The sequence below is a fragment of the Silurus meridionalis genome, chromosome 4 (genome assembly GCF_014805685.1).
Source record: "Silurus meridionalis isolate SWU-2019-XX chromosome 4, ASM1480568v1, whole genome shotgun sequence".
Classification (NCBI taxonomy): domain Eukaryota; kingdom Metazoa; phylum Chordata; class Actinopteri; order Siluriformes; family Siluridae; genus Silurus; species Silurus meridionalis.
In genome coordinates, this window is record NC_060887.1 from 34920647 (window position 1) to 34940462 (window position 19816).

Genomic DNA, 19816 nt, shown 5'->3' on the forward strand with positions numbered 1-19816 from the left:
GTTGAACTTATTTGAATAAACCATGATTGGTTATTTCCGCTTCCGCGTCCTGTCCAGCAGCCTGACAGAAGAACCGACCGAAACCGAAAGCGGATTCGCCCAGCCGCGATGCAAACTGCAATGGATCGGCAGCCAAACCAGGCTTCGGATTTCCAGCAGAAGCTCAGTGCCGCTCCGCGAGCGCAAGGGGATTTCCGGCTCGCTTCTCCGGGAAAGGAGAAGAATTGGGCAGGTTCCTGAGGAGCATCGGCGAGTATGCGGAGGAAATTTTTCGCAGTTTCACTCCGAACGAGCCAAGATCGCCTTCTGCGTTTCCCTCCTGTCTGGTGACGCTCTCTCTAAAACCAGCATATTATGGAGTGCCAAAGGGGGCAATTTTGGCTCACTCGCCGAATTCAGTGAGCTTCTTCTGGGGATGTGTGGAATAGAGGTGGCGGATCTCCACGACAGTCCCCTCGGTGAGGACAATGCTTCGTCCCAAGGTTCTTCAGGGCACGTGACTCAAACCCAGGGTTCTTCGGAGTGCGCGGCTCTGGTTCATGATTCTCCACGGTGCTCGGCAGCGGTCCAAGGTGCTTCAGAGCGCGCAGCTCCGTTCCAGGATTCTCCCAGGTTCTCGGTTCCATCCCTGTGCATCCAAGAACGCAAGGCTCAGTTCCAGGGCTTTCACGGACACACGGCTCTGCCCCTGGATCTGTACAAGCGCGCTGCTGTGTTCCGGGGTTCTTGTGGACGCTCTGCACAATCTCCGAGCGTCCGCGAGAGCGCCATGGCATCCCAGCATCCCCACGAGCTGTCCGTGCCGCCACAGAACATCTACAAGCGCGCTGCCCTGTTTCGAGGTTCCCGTGGGCGCGCCTCTCCGCCACAGTGTCTCCAGGAGCGCGCCTCTCCGCCACAGTGTCTCCAGGAGCGCGCCTCTCCGCCACAGTGTCTCCAGGAGCGCGCCTCTCTGCCACAGACCCGTCACCAGCGCGCCTCTCCGCCACAGACCCGCCACGAGCGCGCCTCTCCGCCACAGACCCGCCACGAGCGCGCCGAGCCGCCACAGACCCGTCACGAGAGCGCCGAGCCGCCACAGACCCGTCACAAGCGAGCCGCTCAGCCACAGAGTTCCGCCGAGGGTGCCGCTCAGCCACCGAGTTCCGCCGAGGGTGCCGCTCAGCCACCGAGTTCCGCCGAGGGTGCCGCTCAGCCAACGAGTTCCGCCGAGGGTGCCGCTCAGCCACAGAGTCCCCAAGATGGTGCCGCTCAGCCACAGAGTCCCCAAGAGGGTGCCGCTCAGCCCCGTTCCAGAGTCCCCAAGAGAGCTCAGCCCCATTCCAGAGTCCCCAAGAGAGCTCAGCCCCGTTCCAGAGTCCCCAAGAGAGCTCCGCCCCATTCAAAGGCCGTGAAGAGGTCGTCGTACCGCCGCCTGGCCGCGAAGAGGTCGTCGTACCGCCGCCTGGCCATGAAGAGGTCGTCGCACCGCCGCCCCGGGGCTCCACAGAAGGTGACGGCTCGCCCCCCGGCTCCACAGAAGGCGACGGCTCGCCCCCGGACTCCCCAGAAGGCGACGGCTCGCCCCAGGCTCCCCAGAAGGCGACGGCTCGCCCCGGCTCCACAGAAGGCGGCTCGCCCGGACTCCCAGAAGGCGACGGCTCGCCCCCGGACTCCCCAGAAGGCGACGGCTCGCCCCAGGCTCCCCAGAAGGCGACGGCTCGCCCCCAGGTCCTCCTAAGGGCGAAGGCTCGCCCCCAAGTCCTCCTCAGGGCGAAGGCTCGCCCCCAGGTCCTTCTCAGGGCGAAGGCTCGCCCCCAAGTCCTCCTCAGGGCGACAGCTCGCCCCCAGGTTCCCCGCAGGGCGAAGTCGGGCCTCCAGGTTCCCCGCATGGCAACGTCGGGCCTCCAGGTTCCTCCGAGGACGACGTCGGGCTTCCAGGTTCCCCGCATGGCGACGTCGGGCCTCCAGGTTCCTCTGAGGACGACGTCGGGCCTCCAGGTTCCCTGCATGGCGACGTTGGTCCTCCAGGTCCCTCTGATGATGGCAAAGCTCTCCAGAGTCTCTCCAAGGGTGTCGTTACGGCCCAAAGTCCTGCCAAGAATGCCCCTGTGTTCCTGGTCTCCGCCATGGACATCGCTCAGCCTCCGGTCTCCGCCATGGATGTCGCTCAGCCTCCGGTCTCCGCCGTGGACGTCGCTTGGCCTCCGGTCTCCGCCGTGGATGTCGCTCGGCCTCCGGTCTCCGGCGCGGACGTTGCTCGGCCTCCGGCCTCCGTCGTGGACGCCGCTCAGCCTCCAGCCTTCGTCGTGGACGGCGTACGGTTCCGGTTCCCCGCTGTGGAGTTCGCGCCACCGCTGATCTCCGCCGGGAACTCTGCTCAGCTTGCAGTCTTTTCGAAGGCCGTTGACCCGTTCCTGATCCCGACCGAGGACGCCGTTTTGCCTTGGGCCCCTTCCGATCTTCCCCTGTTCTGCTGCGATGCTCACGGGGCCTCCTTTGTTCCGGGTCGGTTGGAGAGGCCTTCCTCAGAGTGCCCCGGCCCGCCTGGCATTGGTGGGTTTTGGGGCGTCAGGTGCGGCCCCTTGAGGGGGGGTACTGTCAGGGATTCCCCTGCCACGCCTCCCTCGGCCGCTGTCAAGGATTCCCCTGCCACGCCTCCCTCGGCCGCTGTCAGAGATTCACCCTGCCACGCCCCCCTCAGTAGCTGTCACGGTGCCTCGTTATCCTTTGCCTGCCAGGATCACCGACAGCTGTGGCTCGTTAAGGACTAGACTACATAAACTCACTTTCTCGAGTCACAGGCTGTCGGTTCTTGAATTGTCATGCTAGTCATTCCGCGACCGCCAGCCTTCCCGCTGGTTCTGTCTCCAAGACTCTGTTTCCACGTCGGATTACTCTTTGCCGTGGAGTTACTTTCGTTTTAGGTTTTGCTTTCCGTTGGACATTTACTTTCGTGTTGGATTACTCGTCCCGAGCGGATATTCTTTGTTTGCTTTTCTTCGCGGCTTGTGAGTGTTTCTTTTGTTGAACTGATTTGAATAAACCATGATTGAGTTATTTCCGCTCCCGCGTCCTGTCCAGCAGCCTGACAATAATATTAATAAAATATTTTATATTTATTTAATATTAATTAAAATATTTAATCGCGATTAATCACACAATTGTCATGAGTTAACTCACATTTTTATCTGTTCTAAATTAACCTTAAACTAATACTTTTAAGTTATTAATACTCTAATCAACATGGGCATGGACAAATATGAATGCTTTATGCAAATGTATGTTTATTATTATTGAAACCAAACTCAACATAGAGCATGAAGACAAAATATTACTGTAAATGTTTTAAAGTAACTTTTACATTGGGAAAATGTATAATGCAAAGCGAATATTCCCAAAGGAAATAATGTTCCACACTCCCAAAAATATTCATATAAAAAAAATTGTTTATGGTATTTTAGGTAAAATTATTGTACAAATAACAATGATTAGTAAACAATATAAAGTAAAAATAAAACAAATTAACCTGCACTTTACCTTTGAAAAGAGTCATGACTGGTGTGAGGGAGATGAGCGGAAGGGGAGGAGGAGGAGGGTTATTGTTTGGAAGGAGAATCTCCTTCCATGAGAACACACATGGTCACAATGCTATAGTAAACAGTATGTTTCGTGCAAATGCTGCCAGCCCATGAGGAAACATGAGGATAAATAAGCGTAAGAATCCGACCTGAGCTTCCATGATTTTTACGCAGTGAGAGAGAAAGAACAATCATCTCAGTTGAACACAAGCTCATAGGTTCACGTGTTGTTCGTGTGATGTTTTATGTTCACAATGCAAGTTTTTGCTCATAATGCAAGTTACATTTTAATAAACGTTTGCTCCTCCTGCAAAGAGTTTGTAAAGCACTTTACTCGCAATCCACGGTTCCACTGTACGTACATGATCATGAATAAATGTGTGTTGCATTGAAGGTTTTAATTTGACCTCTTATATATTTATTCATATATAATTATTTATATTTGCAATAAAAAAATAAATGAATAAATATATATATATATATATATATATATATATATATATATATATATATATATATATATATATATATATGAGTATGTATAATCTCACAAAAGTAGCGGACCTTCCACTTCTGCAACCTCTAAAGCAATGCTGCAGCACACGTGTCTGGTTTTTGAAGCCAGCTGTTATCACTTAGAGTGTACTTAAATTTGTTGCCAGCTATTTTGACAATAATGACTGAAATCAAATATAATCAAATATAAAAAATATATCCATTTCATTTCTATAGGATTGTCCCTTGAGAATATATATATATATATATATATATATATATATATATATATATATATATATATATATATATATATATATATATTTTAGGGTTGTCAAAATTAACCAAACGCATAATTAAAACCGTCTGTGTGGAAACGATGTGCATTTGGTGTCTTGATGATTTACGTAATTTAAAACACCATAATTACTTTAAAACATTTACAAAAATAATTGGTCTTCATGCTTTATTTTGAGTTTGGTTTCACTAATAATAAATATACATTAAGCATATTTATAATCCATATTTGTCAATGTCCATGTTGACTAGAGTATTAAAAGCTTGCAGAGTATTAATTTAAGTCACATTTGGAACAGATAAAAAACGTGTGATTAATCAGTTAACTCAAGACAATCATGCAATTAATCATGATTGACAGCCTAATATATATATATATATATATATATATATATATATATATATATATATATATATATATATATATATATATATACTATTTTACTCTGTGTGTGTGTGTGTGTGTGTGTGTGTGTGTGTGTGTGTGTGTGTGTGTGTGTCAGAGTAATTGCTAGACTCATGTATTAATAAGGCTGTTATCTTCAAAGATCCAGGCACGGCAAGGCCGGGTGTTTGTAGCAGGCTAGCAGACATACAGAACTTGACAGAAATACTAGGAGCTCCATTCCTCTCTCTCTCTAAACATCTACTGGACATGCACCAGCAGAATATTAATGTATCTCTATCTTTGAACTGCTGCGTTTCCTCAATCTCATTCCCTCAAAAGGCGCCTTAGTGGAGGTTTCACAGCAGCCCGCTGGCCCCTTTATTGAGTTGTTTCATCCAGCAAAGGCGAAAGCATACAGACTTGAATGTGATTCTGAATAATCTCATTTAAGCCTGGCCTGCTGCCGTCGCTTGGAGATTCAGTTTTTTGAACATCAGATGAAGCGATGTTCGAGGGAATGGAGCGTATTCGGTTACACTTGGGACATGCCTGACAATGTTACAAGCGACTCAAAGGTTCAGCTGGACACACTGATACAGAGAGTTATTGCTTCAGTGGGGATGTGATATTAAAAACAACATCTGGTGCCCAGAAACTTTTAATCTATAAAGTTGTTTATGAGTTTATTTTTTATTTATTTTTTTTTATTTATTTTTATTTTTTTTTTGTGTGTGTGTGTGTGTGTGTGTGTGTGTGTGTGTGTGTGTGTGTGTTTGGGTGTTGTTCCTTCTCTGTTCTCAGAATGTAATATTTGAAGTAACAGAATTGACTTTTACAATGAAACTGGGTTCATGTAATATTATATGGAATTTTTTAAATCGGAATTCCTTATTTACACATTAGAGGTTTGTACTCTAGTTAGCATAATTAAAAATTTGTTCCATGAAATTGTATTAATTTATTCCCAACAGTTTATTCTCTTTATTTACTAGCATTTCTCTTGGCTGCACTGCTTCTAGTACGTGTACATGAATGTTACATTTTGTTGTCCAATCAGATTTCAGCCTCTATGTGCTGCCATGTGTATCTAATCTGTCCAGGGCCTTCAAAGTCAGTACTGCTGGCCCTTTTTTCACCTTGGTCTCCTTAAGAAATAGCTCTGTTTCTTTACCCAATAATCTTTCTGTCTTCTGATTGGTTGGTCAGAAAGAAACTGTTACAGCCAAGTTCGACTGGCAAAACACATCTGTAGCTCTGCACACATTAATACATCTGAGTTAGACGTTTTTACGCTTACGGTGTAGAGATGATACAAATGGCATAAAATGAACAAAGAAAATGATGATATATATACAGTATAACAATAATAAAAGAAAATTATGATAAAATACTACCTAAATATTTTTATAACATCATTTCACAGTACTGTACATATAGCCTACTCTACTTACGACCAAATCGTGTTACGACCGGTCTGTCGGAACCAATCGTGGTCGTAAGTCGACGACTACCTGTATACTTTCTCAAGATGGCACTTGATATCAGGGCTTACTAATAATTGTTTCAGAAGTCCATCAAGGCAATTAAGATGCTTCTGGCTCTTCCTTACAATACATGCTTCTCCTGTTCACACAAACTGTACAAAAAGCATTCTTGCTGCATCCATGTTATGTAATAAAGTAAAAGCGGATGCATGTTTAAGAACATTTATTTAAAGTGCACAAATTATATAGAAATATGAAACCGTACAAAACAAATCTACATGCTACCAAAATGCATAAATGAAGATGACCATGAACAAGACAACAATGAAATACATACGAAAAAAAGAGTGAGATGAACTATGGGTTCTAATGATCATATGCTAATGCAATGATCATAAATTTGCACAAACATGTTGTAACACTATTCCTGACATTTTACTATTTTGAAGTAAATGTTCTTGTTCCATTGGCAAATTGGCAAATCTTTTGTTCATTCTTAAAACAAATGTGTAAAATAAGCAATAAAATGAAGAACAAAAAAAATGTAATTCTTAAAAATAGATAATTATGTCTATAAATAGGTTCACTAGTCTTAAATATGGTTTTATTCAATATATTTTAACTTGGTAGGATATAATTTTTTTTTGCAGTGAGAGCTTTGAAGAGCAAAGCTTTAATACTTTATTTATAACAAACTCATCAAACAACCCACATGTTGATCATTTTCCTAGAACACAACTATGCTATCGATACGTAATGGTTTGCTTAATAGCTGATGTGTTGTAATGGTAGTTGTGGTAAAAACATTTGAAGTTCTGGGATATTTTTAGTAAGGCTGTCTAGAATTAAACAAAATAATTTTAGAGTCAGTGTTTGAACTTTTATAAGCAAATCAGCTTATAATTTTGGAGAACTTAGTTTTTTATCTAGGATTAAGAACATCAGGTATTTTAGCCAACTTTAGAGCTCTATTTAAAGTTAATAGAGGCCTCATGAACTGCTACAAAGCTCATAATTTAAATTTTTTTATCAAAAAGTATGAGAGACTATTTATTTAAATTAAATTAATTTTAATAGATTTTGGCGGGAATCTTTTCTATTTTTAAACTATATATTAAAAACATTTGATGATTCAGAAATAGTCTTTTATTTCTTAGAATAGAATAGAATAGAATAGAATAGAATAGAATAGAATAGAATAGAATAGAATAGCCCTTGTTTGTCACAAATACATTACAGCACAGTGAAATTATTTTGTTCGCATATCTCAGCTTGTTTGCAAGCTGGGGTCAGAGCTCAGGGTCAGCCATGATACTGCACCCCTGGAGCATAGAGGATTAAGGACCTTGCTCAAGGGCCCAAGGTGGCAGCTTGGCCACTGATTTTACATATAGAAATATTTTAAGAGCTCAGCTATATGTATTGTACAGTACAGAAAACCAAATGTACTGTACGTTTTCCTCTACTTTATATCACAATCTGTGTAATCTGTAAACAGTTCAAATATAAAGCAAAATACATATATTTCTTTTTTACTTTTGCTCATCTATGAGTTGTTTGGACTTGTTAACTATGTAAACTAAATTCTTTTTTCCATAATACTTCTTGTGCTATTTTAAGCTATTGCTGTTCACAATGTTCATCTACAAGATTAAGACCCCATTTCATTTTTATACATTCAGTAATGTAACCGTGGCTTATGGAGGACCAATTCATGAGACTTTTTTGGTTCAATGAGATGAAAAGCATTTCATTTCACCTTCATTTACCTTATAAGGTTTTTCATAATTAATTTTTCGAGAACACATTGTCATATCTGGAAATTTAAATTGTAATGAAAAAGTACACATTTTTTCAGCATGTTTAGGAAGATATGTTTTAGTATTGAGCAAGCCATACATTTTCCATATGATTTCTTTGTCTCTAGGGTTGAGACAACAACTTGTTCAGAACCTGTGTGCGTAATGGGGCTAATTATGTTCAACCAGCATGTCAGATTTGTCTTGGTGGATCCATTGTAGCAAGAATAGATTGCAGAAATGCAATTTTAAAGTCATTTTTATGTCTCTGGTGGATTAATACTCCACTACTCCATAGAATAGGAGCTTACAGCAATAGCATTGAAGATCAGAGTTTTGGAAATGTATTTTTATATGAGGGTAAGTCATACAAAAGCCTTTAAAGTGCAGCTGAAATTTGATTTCCTTTATTATGGTATTTTGTTGGGTTTTTTTGTGGAAGAATCTGGACTAGTGTTAAGTGAAGTAGCACTTGCATTGGGGATTGTGCTGAAAAAAAAAAAAAGAAAATACACTGTAAAAAGTGTTAGAAATAAAAAAAAATAATTTCAGTTGTTTAAAAAAAAAAAACTAGACACCCTTTTAAAAATGTCTAATGTTTTAATTGTCTTTTGTTGATTGTTATGTCTAGTGGATAAGGTTTAGGAGAACATTGTTTGCGACTTAAATTTAGGTTTTTACTGAATTAATAGGTTCCATTAGGACATCATTATACATGCTGATTCAAAGAAGTTTCCACTCTGGTTTCTTTAGTTTAATAATATCAAATAAAACTATCTCTACCCACTATATATATATATATATATATATATATATATATATATATATATATAGATAGATAGATAGATAGATAGATAGATAGATAGATAGATAGATAGATAGATAGACACTTCCTGTTCTCAGAATTCGCCATAACTTAGTCGCCTCGCCATGGCAGCACCGTTCGAGATATAAAAATCCTTCGCAATTTAGCAGTTTTTAGTTTGATGTCAATCGCATGAATTCCCTAGGAGGAGTATTTAAAAGTTCACCGCATGCACTTATAAAACAAACCAAAATGGCTGACTTCCTGTTGGGCGGAGCTCATATTTTTGATGGCGAAAGTTGTTTGGGTCGATGAGGTCTATATGCGTACCAACTCTCGTGCATGTGCGAACGTAATTGCCGGATCTGTGCACCAATGTTTGTTTTTGCATTACAGGGGGCGCTACAGAGCCCCTCTGCCACGCCCTTATTACAGTCTTTGTCCGGCCCTAGTGACAAACGACTCTGACCTGTGTGCCAAATTTCAAGAGTTTTCAAGCATGTTAAGGGACCCCAAATGGCCAATGTGTGTAAAAAAAAAAAAAAAAAAAGGCTAAATTCTAACAAAAACAATAGGGCTTCCATTCTGGCCTGCTCCTTATTGCTCGGGCCCTAATTAAGCCAGAATAGGAAATAGAATTGAAACATGACTAGAGTGTGTTCTTCTTCCTCTTCTTCTTTCGGCTTCTTTCATCTGCCATTTTTCAAACCAACTACCTGCATGTGTTCCCTCACCACATCCATTAACCTCTGTCTTGGTCTTCCTCTTTTCCTCCTTCATGGTGGCTCCATCCTCAGCATTCTTCTACTGATATACCACATGTCCCTCCGCTGAACATGTCCAAACCACCTCAATGTCGCCTCCCTCACCTTGTCTCCAAAACATCCTACATATGCGCTGTACTTCTAATAAACTCGTTTCTAATCTTGTCCATCCTTGTTACTAACAATGAAAATCTCAACATCTTGAACTCTGCTACCTCTAGATCCACCTCCTGTCTTTTACTTAATGCCACTGTCTCTAAACCATGACTAGGGTTTCTTAATTAATCTGTTGTAAAAGATGTACAACTTGTTTTTAACACCATCATACATATAGAAATCATCAATACTATACAGAAATGCAGTGTAACAGAGTGATGCTTTAAAGACAGGAATCCCGTACAGTGAGAATGAATGTCATTATTAAAGCAAGAAACCAAATGAACACAATTCAACAAGTCCTCTTTCACTGCAGCCACACTGCACTGCCTACATATAAATCCTCAAGCAGAAGCATCAATATTCAAGGACGGACATTCTACAATGGCTAATAATGGCTTATTGTTAAAGTAACAGCCTTTAAGCAACATGTACATAAGCTACAGGCACCCACACTGTTGATTCTGAAGGCCTTAATGCAGATTTCTTTTACCCTGGAAACACCTGCTTGATTCACCTGTATGAATGGATAGAGACTCTAATATAAACATACTACTACTAAAATGAGTGCAACTGAAAGAAAAGCTACGGAATAAAGAGAATAGATTATCATATCATAAAAAAAAAACATATTAACTTGCAAGTCAGTTATTCTGATCGTCTTTAAGCCAGAAGAGAAGGCATTGTAGGCCATGAGGGCCCACCACAGGTAATAACTCTATAACCTTTCTTCCACATCACACTCAGTGTAACTGGCAAAGACTCTGGGCTGACTATGAACCTGACCAGAATAAAGCACTTACTAAAAATAAATGAAACAATAAATAAGAAATGCCACTCTACACAAATGCTACACACATAATAATAACTACATGTTCCTAATTTCTATAAATGGAGAAATTAATTAGTAAATTAGTGCCTGCTACGCTCAGATAAACAGGGTTTATGAGTTTGTTTACCTGAAAACACAAACCAAGTTCACACTCATTTAAAATTTTCAATTACGGTGTGACTTTTTGATCTTCCAACTTACACACACATCTGTCTTTGTGAGGACTTTTTATTGACATAATGCAAATAACTAATGCTGTACCATACCTATTTTTAACCTTAATCTTTTCTTTGTCAGCTTTAAAGAATTAAATAATAAAATTTTGATGCCAGAAATCGATCACTTATAAGTCAACCTGCGGCAACAATGGTAAAGGAAAACTCCCTATGATGGTATAAGGAAGAAATCTTGAGGGGTGCAGACTCAAAAAAAAAAAAAAAAACGCATCCTCATTTGGGTGACATTCAATTCATTATAGTTCTAATCAATAAAAGACATGTGTGCAAAATTGTTTTTGGCAACTGTAGCCCTAAGACTGTGTAGTAATCTGTTGAAATGAGATAGTCCAAATCCATCTTCCTGGATCTTGTGTTTAATCCTCAACAGTAACCTTGAGGATCTTTAGGCTGTTCTTGTGATGCCATTATAAGCATGAAGTGTACCTAAAAATCATACTTCAGTAAAAGTATAGATACCTTACTGCATAACCTACTCCATTACAAGTTAAATTCCAATATGACTTGAGTAAAAGTCTCTGATTTGAACAATACTTGAATATTTGACTCATATTGACCGTAGGCTCAAAGATGCGTAGGCTCAAACATATAAGTGAAAAACCATTTGTGAGGTTTTATTTCCTTAAATACAAATTAAATTGTACACCTAAACGCTGCATTAATCAACACAACTTGCTCTTGAACACGCCAAAATGAAACAAAGAACAAAACAAAAAAGACAAAGTAATGAAGCAATCTCTCAAAAAATTTAATTACAGTATCATATCCCAAAGTAAAAAAACCATTAGTATTCGATGGACAAATACAATCAAAGTAAATAATAAAAAAAAAAGTAGAAGCAAAAATTCAGAGCTGACTGTGATGTGATGCACTTCTCAGTCTCAGAAAGGGGTAATATTTTTATTCGACTTCAAATGCTGCTTCTCAAAGTTTCTGGAATTTATTCAAGCTGGAAATTAGGCCAGCGGTGCTAAAAAGCCACCCGCAGGCAGCCGTTTCGGGTAGGGGAGTGTTGAGCTTAAGTGACATCTTCAACAGAGATGCAAAATGTAATTGGTACCGGTCATTGTTAATATAGTGGAGTAAAAATTGCATCTATTGAATCATAAATGTGTCGAGTAGTGAGTAAAAGTTGATATTTTTGATAAGTCAAACTATAAAATAGCCAAAAAATTATTTTAACAAACTGTAAAGTACAGTACGAAAGTATATTTTCTCAAATACATTTACTCAAATACACCACTTAGGATCACTGTTATCTAAGATCACATGTGTTCTAGGTAAATAAGGCCAGAGTACGGAGTTCCACGTTTTCCTAAAAAGCTATATAATGATTTCAGTTCTAAAAGAGAAAAAGCCTGCAGGCTTGTACACATTATGAAGGAACCTTTACACGGATTTCATGCTGACACAGAAGGAAAATTTGCACGCAAGTCTTTTCTCCCAGCAGCACAGCGATCTAAACAACAGCGAGAGGCAGAAGGCGAGCGACGCAGGCCGTTTAGCTCGTTTTTTTCATTTCCAGTTGTATTTCTGTTCATAAACAAAGAAACGCAGTTTTTCTTGAATACAGTTTGGCAAAGACATGCAAATTGTGTCCTGTGCATTTTATCTTTAGCCAGATTCGGGTTTCTGGAACCAGTTCTGGAGGCTTAGAATAACAGCAGTTTGTATGACAGATATTATAGCTGCAAAACGCATAGCTATGTCTGTGTATGTACATGTGAGAAAAAGAAAGAACCAACATAATTCATTGCATTGGTTTCCTGTCACTTTGGACTTTTTTTCCACCCGCGAATATTTAGTCACCCTCCTAGATTTGTCTTCACCGGATATTTAATTCATTTATTGATTTATGTTCAAGTCGAGTCTCTTGTGGATCACATTGCAGTTTTTCTTTACAGAATGGAGTCAAAGTGCATAAGCCTGCACAGTGTAGTTTATAAATAGTCAGTGAATAAATAGTACATGATTCCTTCTTTAACCTGTGTCAATAAAGAGTTGTAATCTGTGCTGTATAGACAAAAGTATTATGTGGTTCTTTCCCAAACTGTTTTTAAACACGCACACAATTCTAAAGGGTGTCTTTGGATGCAGTGGCCTGACATTTTCCCTCACTTTAACTAGGAGACCTAAACATGTTCCAGCATGACAATGCCTCTCCATGAAGATATACTTTGCATGGGTTGTATTTGAAGGTCTCCTGCTGTAGAGCTATCACATCAACCCTAATGAACACCTTTGGGATAAATGGGAATGCTGACTGCACCCCAGGCCTCTTCACCTCACCTACATCAGTAGATGACTTTACTAACACAAATGAGCACAAATCTCCACAAGCACAATCCAAAATTTAGTGAAACATCTTCCCTGAAGAGCAGAAGGAATTATAAGCTGTCAAAGCTTAAAATAGTATAATATATCAAAGCTATGGTCACTATTAAATGCTAATTATAATGATGTATGACATTTTATTATATATTCTTGTTTGTAAAGTTCCAATCATATACGTTCCCTTTCAGGAACTTGAGCTGTGTTGACAACCCTTTTCGGAATGCTTCCATGTTTCTGTGCTCTGAATCACGCGTGTAATCTTTCCAACGTAAAAGCGCGACATTTATGGTGGGTTTCTGTTTGTTTAGGAAGCGCTCTGTGTGTGTATTTTCTGTGGTTTCTTTCCCTGTGCAGAGAGCACTGCACTCCACCTATCTTCCTCTGAGGAGGAGGAGGGTATGGACTCCAGCGATCCAGGAGAGGATACACCCCCACAGCCAGTTCAGTTTGAGGAGCTGTTGGAGGTAGTGACTCAGGCTGTAGCCGAGCTGGATATCACCTGGCCAGCTAATATGCAGAAACAACATGCCATAAGCAAGCTGGATAAACGTTTCCTGCAACCGACGTCACTGCCTTCATTGTCTGCCGTTTTTCAAACTCCTGCACACTGTTGTGGGGCAATGCCCCAGGTTGAAGAGACATTGTACCTGCATCATGCTGCATCGTAAACCCCAGTACTGCACACCAAGCCTCTGAGGACTACTTTGGCTTTGGTGGGCAAGGCTTATACAGCGGCAGGTCAGGCCGCCGGCTGCCTGCACACCATGTCTGTGATGAGATTAAAGAACTGTGTCGTGCAACAGACCTGGCTCTCAGGGCCACAAAGAGACCACTGGGGCCACTGGCCGGTCTATGTCTTGCCCTGGTCTCTACGCAGAGACACTTCTGGCTCACAAATTTGACAGGGATAGAGTCATTCTGCTGGATGCCCCTGAGGTACCAAATGGCCTGTTCGGCGATGCCGTGAATACAGTCAGAGAAATTTCAGAAGGCCAAGAAACAGTCATGGGGTTGCTCAGCAGGAGCAGCCACAACCCCAACCCTATGTGCATCATGAAATTTGGAGATGGAGTGTTGCCACTCACGCTCACTCTGAAACTAGGGACCCTGTGTGGCACTCCAATCTGAGGCTCAAGACCGATCTGAGGACCGTCATCTTTAATAGAAGTGCTTCGGCCAAAAGCCATGAGTTTTTTTGGGTTTTCACCGGGAGGGTGGGGGCTGTTTGATGTGCACCTCAGCATAAGGTGCCCGCCCCTTTACGGTGCCCTCAGCTGATCAGCTCGTTAACCAGGCCACTTCAGGGCACAACCATCTCTAGCGTGTACCCCCTCAGCCTCCGCCCAAGTATTTAGCAAATGGAAGGGGTTCGTTGCCTCTCAGGAGGCCCCTAGAGCTCCACCAGGGCATAGCCCTGTCTCTAGACACACCAGAGGTCAGTCTCATCTGCCCCAGTTCAATAGGGCATGTCCCACTTTGGTGGGCCCCGAGCAGGCTCTGGGTATGGAACATGAAGTAGAAACTCTTTGGAGCAAGCAGGCCAAGGTGGTCCCTTCCTTCGACAGAGAGTCTGGGTTCTACAGCCGGTACATCACAGTTTCCTAAAAGAATGGGGGGGCTGCATTCTATTTTAGATCTACAGATGGGGCTATTAAGAATGCGCGTCAGAGGAAAACGGATCCCACGACTTGCTGCGGCAAACACAGCACATAGTGAATTTCTCTGGCACATGAAGTACAATACCAGTGGGGGCAGTCATGTTTCATTCCCACTTCTAGCATTTACTGATGTCAATAATATGCAGGCACGTACTGTTAGCAAGCGTCAACGCATTAGAACCCTTTTTAAGCATATTGTGTATGTATGGTTCAAAGATTTTTTACATGGTTGTCATGGGTGTTTGAACATTACTGTAGGGTTTATATTGTGATTTTTTTAATGTTAATCAGGTGAACACTACTAAGAAAATAAAACATTTTTGACAGGTAATTTAAACCTAGGTTAAATTTATCACTTAGATGGCTGCCTCTGTGTTTTGGTGCACTTTTAATAGATATTGACCACTGACCACCACAAGAGCTGCAGTTTTGGAGATGCTCTGACCCATTTGTTTAGCCACAGTTTGGCCCTCTTCAAACTCGCCCATTTCTCCTGCTTCTAAAACGTCAACTTTGAGGACAAAATGTTTTATTTGCTTAATAATATATTCCACCCACTAACAGGTGCCATGATGAAGAGATAATCAGTGTTATTCATTTCACCGATTATAATGTCATAATGTTATTCCTGGTCACTGTATATTATTGTACCATACTATTTGTTTAAAGATTGTCTTCTATGGTTGTTGCTGTCTCTTACTGTCCTTGTCTTTATGAGTGGGTTATGTTGACTTTATATTGTTTTGTCTTTTGCATCAGTAAAATAAATATTATCTGCATCTACATGTTCTATAATTTTCATTACACGACTGATCCAGAAAAAAACAGTGTGGTACTGATTGTCCCTAAACCTGAATCAGGTGCAGAAGGATATTAGTGCTGGGAAAATGCAGTGATTAATGGGTCCTGTATATCCTGACCATAAGATATAAACACACTTAAATTGATCCGAACTGTCTTGGTACTTTGTGGTGATACTTGGTGGTGGTTGAGTTCTTTATAGGATCCTTGCTAATTAAGAAGGGCTTTGCTTCTTTTTCTGATAAGGAAATAATGTTTTACAGACAACCTGAGAGTGTTCTCAGTGTGTTATTCTGACCTTAAATGCAGCCTGAAATCAAATCAAACCTTAAAAAAAAGTGCTCTTCGGGTTCTACTGAATGCACTGCTCTTTCTTTGTCTGATTGCGATGTCCGGGCTTATGGCACATTTAGCATTGTTGAGTCTGCACAGTGTTTCCAATATTCAGCCTGTCTGATTTATGAACTTGATGTAACCTGGTTAGTTTTGTCCTTATTGATGCTGTATTTTTTGAAGAAGATGCATCAACCAATTACTTTAAAACATAAAATTCCTGTTGATTTATTAAATTACAATGACTCATGCTCACTTCTGAGTGTCTTAGAAGTGAGGGTTCAACCAGGGTTAGGGGGTATATTGAACTGACCTGACACTACCTTCCTGCCAATGAAAAATCGAGTATTCAGACTGACCGCGGTATCAAAACATATATATGTTCACACCGGAAGACGCAGTTGAATATTTTTAGCGGCTTTCCTTCTCTGTGTACTTTACCCAATCCTCTTAACACCGCGTCTGCTGTCCGGTTTCATGTTCGACAGAGGTGATCAGAATCGATATGAAGCTCTTCTCGAGTTTCAGAGCAGCCTGGATCATTTAAAGCATTTCTTCTTTCTTGTTCTTTTTCCATCCCCCCCGTCAACCACCCGAGCTTTAACCTTTAACTCCTTTAACCCCGCCTCAATATTAGCTTTTATTATTGTTATTGCTGGCTCACCGTGCCAGCGGCTCAGAGGCCACGGCTTCCAATCCTGCTTGGGCTCTGGCTGATAAAAGCTCATATGTTGCCTCTAGCCTGCAGGTCTAAGGAAGTCAGTGAACCCTGAATTTCTGATGTGATGGAAATAAATCTTTTGCTTTATATATATTTTTTTGCTATGCTGCCGTTTCATTGTTTCTCAATTCAGCACAAAGTCTCGTTTTCCTGCACGAGTTGTATATGTAGCATTTGGGTCTGGAACCAGGTGGAGCCATGTTTGTGCCGGGGTTGTGGGTTTGGTGTTGCTGCGGTGTGTAAAAACCAAGCGACAGAAATGCTGTATGCACTGCAGTCACACGATAAACAGATTCAGACCAGCTGTATCCAAACAAAAACATTAGTGTAATGTGCTTCTATAAGCAAAGTTATGTATTGTTGTGGATTGTATGATAATGTTATCCCATTATCTTATTCTTCAATTCTGATTGATCAAGATAAAATTGGTCTTTATACATTTTCTGCTAGTTAATATTATTTTATTGCTAGCACTACACACTGTCAAGCATTTTACCCACTATTTACAGTTAAAAAGATGCTTCAGGTGCTTGTATGGAGCTGATTTTACTCATCATTGCTGAATCTATGATTTTCCCAGGTCAGAGAATTTATTTAATAAAAGATTTTGTGAGGAAATTACGAATGTATTCGTTTATTTTAAGATTTGAAAAATTATCTCTGGAGCAAGAATTTGTCTAAAAACTCAAAACACGTTTTCTTCAAATCAAATCAAATCAAATTTTTATTTGTCACATACACATACATACAGGGTACAACATGCAGTGAACTGCTTATTACGACGGTCCGGCATGAGGGAATAGGATGGGGAGAAAAATAATACAAAGAAAAATAAGACTGATAAATAAAGTATAAAAACTAGTATAAAAAAAACTAGTATACTTGTAAAGTATAAAATAAAATATTATATATATATATATATATATATATATATATATATATATATATATATATATATATATATATATATACAAAAATGCTTATGGCAGTAAACAGTGAAACAGTAAACAATAAACAATTTAAGGTGGTTTAGATTGTCCATAAAGTGTCCGTGTACGGTATGGTGTGGTGTAAAATGTCCATAGGTGTCCGTGTGCAGTATGGTGTGGTGTAAAATGTCCATAAAGTGTCCGTGTGCGGAATGGTGTGGTGTAAAGTGTCCGTGCGGTATGGTGTGGTGTAAAATGTCCATAGGTGTCCGTGTGCAGTATGGTGTGGTGTAAAATGTCCATAAAGTGTCCGTGTGCGGAATGGTGTGGTGTAAAGTGTCCGTGTGCGGTATGGTGTGGTGTAAAGTGTCCGTGTGCGATATGGTGTGGTATAAAAGTGCACTGTGCTGTGCGAGTCCATAGCTTAAAGTGGCGTAGTGCGAAAGGTGAGATATGTACAGAGAAGAAGTGTGATGATGGAGAGAGTGGGACAGTTTTTAGATCCTGGGTGTCTCCTGGTTTAAACTCCGAATAGCTTGTGGGAAGAAGCTCCTCCTCATTTTCTCTGTGTTTCCTTTCAGGGAGCGGAAGCATTTCCCTGACCCAACAGAGAAAAGAGTACATTATTGGGATGGCTGAGGTCTTGCTACTTTTGCCATTTACTTACTTGTATACAGACAAAAATTCTAAATTGCAAACATGTTTTACATTCGTTTAGATCTCATATATAAAGAAAGGTGTCAAACTATTTTGGAGAACCCAATTTGATTGGAATATGAAGCCAGAATTGTATATCAAATAAAATTATGACTAGAGTGTATAATTTCAAATTACAGATTTTTAAAGTAAAAATAAAAATCAGTGTTAAAATACACATATAATCTGACAACTGTAATTACTGTATAGTTGCTTTTCTATCTTGGATTCAGTGTATCTGGGATAAGCGTTGGGTTCACTTGGACCCTAACCAGCATAAAGAACTCTGAATGGATGGATGGATGGATGGATGGATGGATGGATGGATGGATGGATGGATGGATGGATGGATGGATGGATGGATGGATGGATGGATGGATGGATGGATGGATGGATGGATGGAGGAAGGAAGGAAGAAAGGAAGAAAGGAAGGATAGCAATAATTCAAATAAAATAATTTTTTTTATTTGTCACATTCGACACAGTACGACATGTAGTGAAATGCTTTGTATGACAGTCCAATACTGAATAAATGTAAATAGAAATTGAATAAAATAAAATAAAAAATTTAAACTATAAAAGTATAAACTATAAAGTATAAAAAAACATATAAATGATACTATAAAATATATATATAAAACATAAGACAAAAAAGGATGGGTATGGATATGACAGACATATTATCAGTAAAACCGGTTCTGAAACAGGTGAAAACCTCACTCACACCCATAGTAATGAAGTGCTTCAAAAGGCTCGTCATGAGGCACATCAAGACCCAAATACCACCCTTACAGGACCCCATGCAGTTTGCGCATCGTCTAAACCATTCCATAGATGATGCCATCGCCACGATCCTTCATCTGGCCCTCACCCAACTGAATAATAAGAAGACATATGTACTAATGCTATACATAGACTTCAGTTCAGCATTCAACACAATTATCCCTAAATGCCTGATTAAAGCTAAGCCTACTGGGCCTGAACATCTCCCTTTGCAACTGGATCCTTTACTTCCTGACTGGACTCAGTCCGGATCAAAAACAGCATCTCCAGCACCAATGCACAGCTCGAACCCCATTACCAAGTTCGCCGATGACATGTCCGTGTTGGGTCTCATCAGCAAGAACGACAAGTCAGCAGACAGAGAGGAGGTGCAACAGTTAAAAGTCTGGTGTAGAGCCAACAACCTCAAGTCTCTGGAGATTGACTAAATCATGGAAATGGTTGTTGACGTTAGGAGAGCAGTCATTCTCCAATGAACATCAATGGATACTCCATAAAGATCGTCAATTTCTTGGGGTTCATCTGGCAGAGAACTTCACTTTCCAGTCCAGTCTACTTTCCAAATAGGTTTAGGAAAGCCCATCTCTCCCCCCATCCTAACCATGTTTTACAGAGGGACCATTAAGAGCAGCTGGTTTGGGACTACTTCCTGGTTTGGGAACTGCACCATCTCATACGCTGCATCTGCAAAGCCAACAGCATTGCAGACGACCCACACACCCCTCACACACACACACTCTTAACT

At 40.8% G+C, this 19816-nt stretch overlaps 1 protein-coding gene across 1 annotated transcript in view; it reads left to right on the forward strand.

Annotated features, from left to right (window-relative positions):
* The window catches only part of adarb2 (adenosine deaminase RNA specific B2 (inactive)), a 238513-nt gene that overhangs the window by 193258 nt on the left and 25439 nt on the right, over positions 1 to 19816 (forward strand). The window lies entirely within an intron of this gene.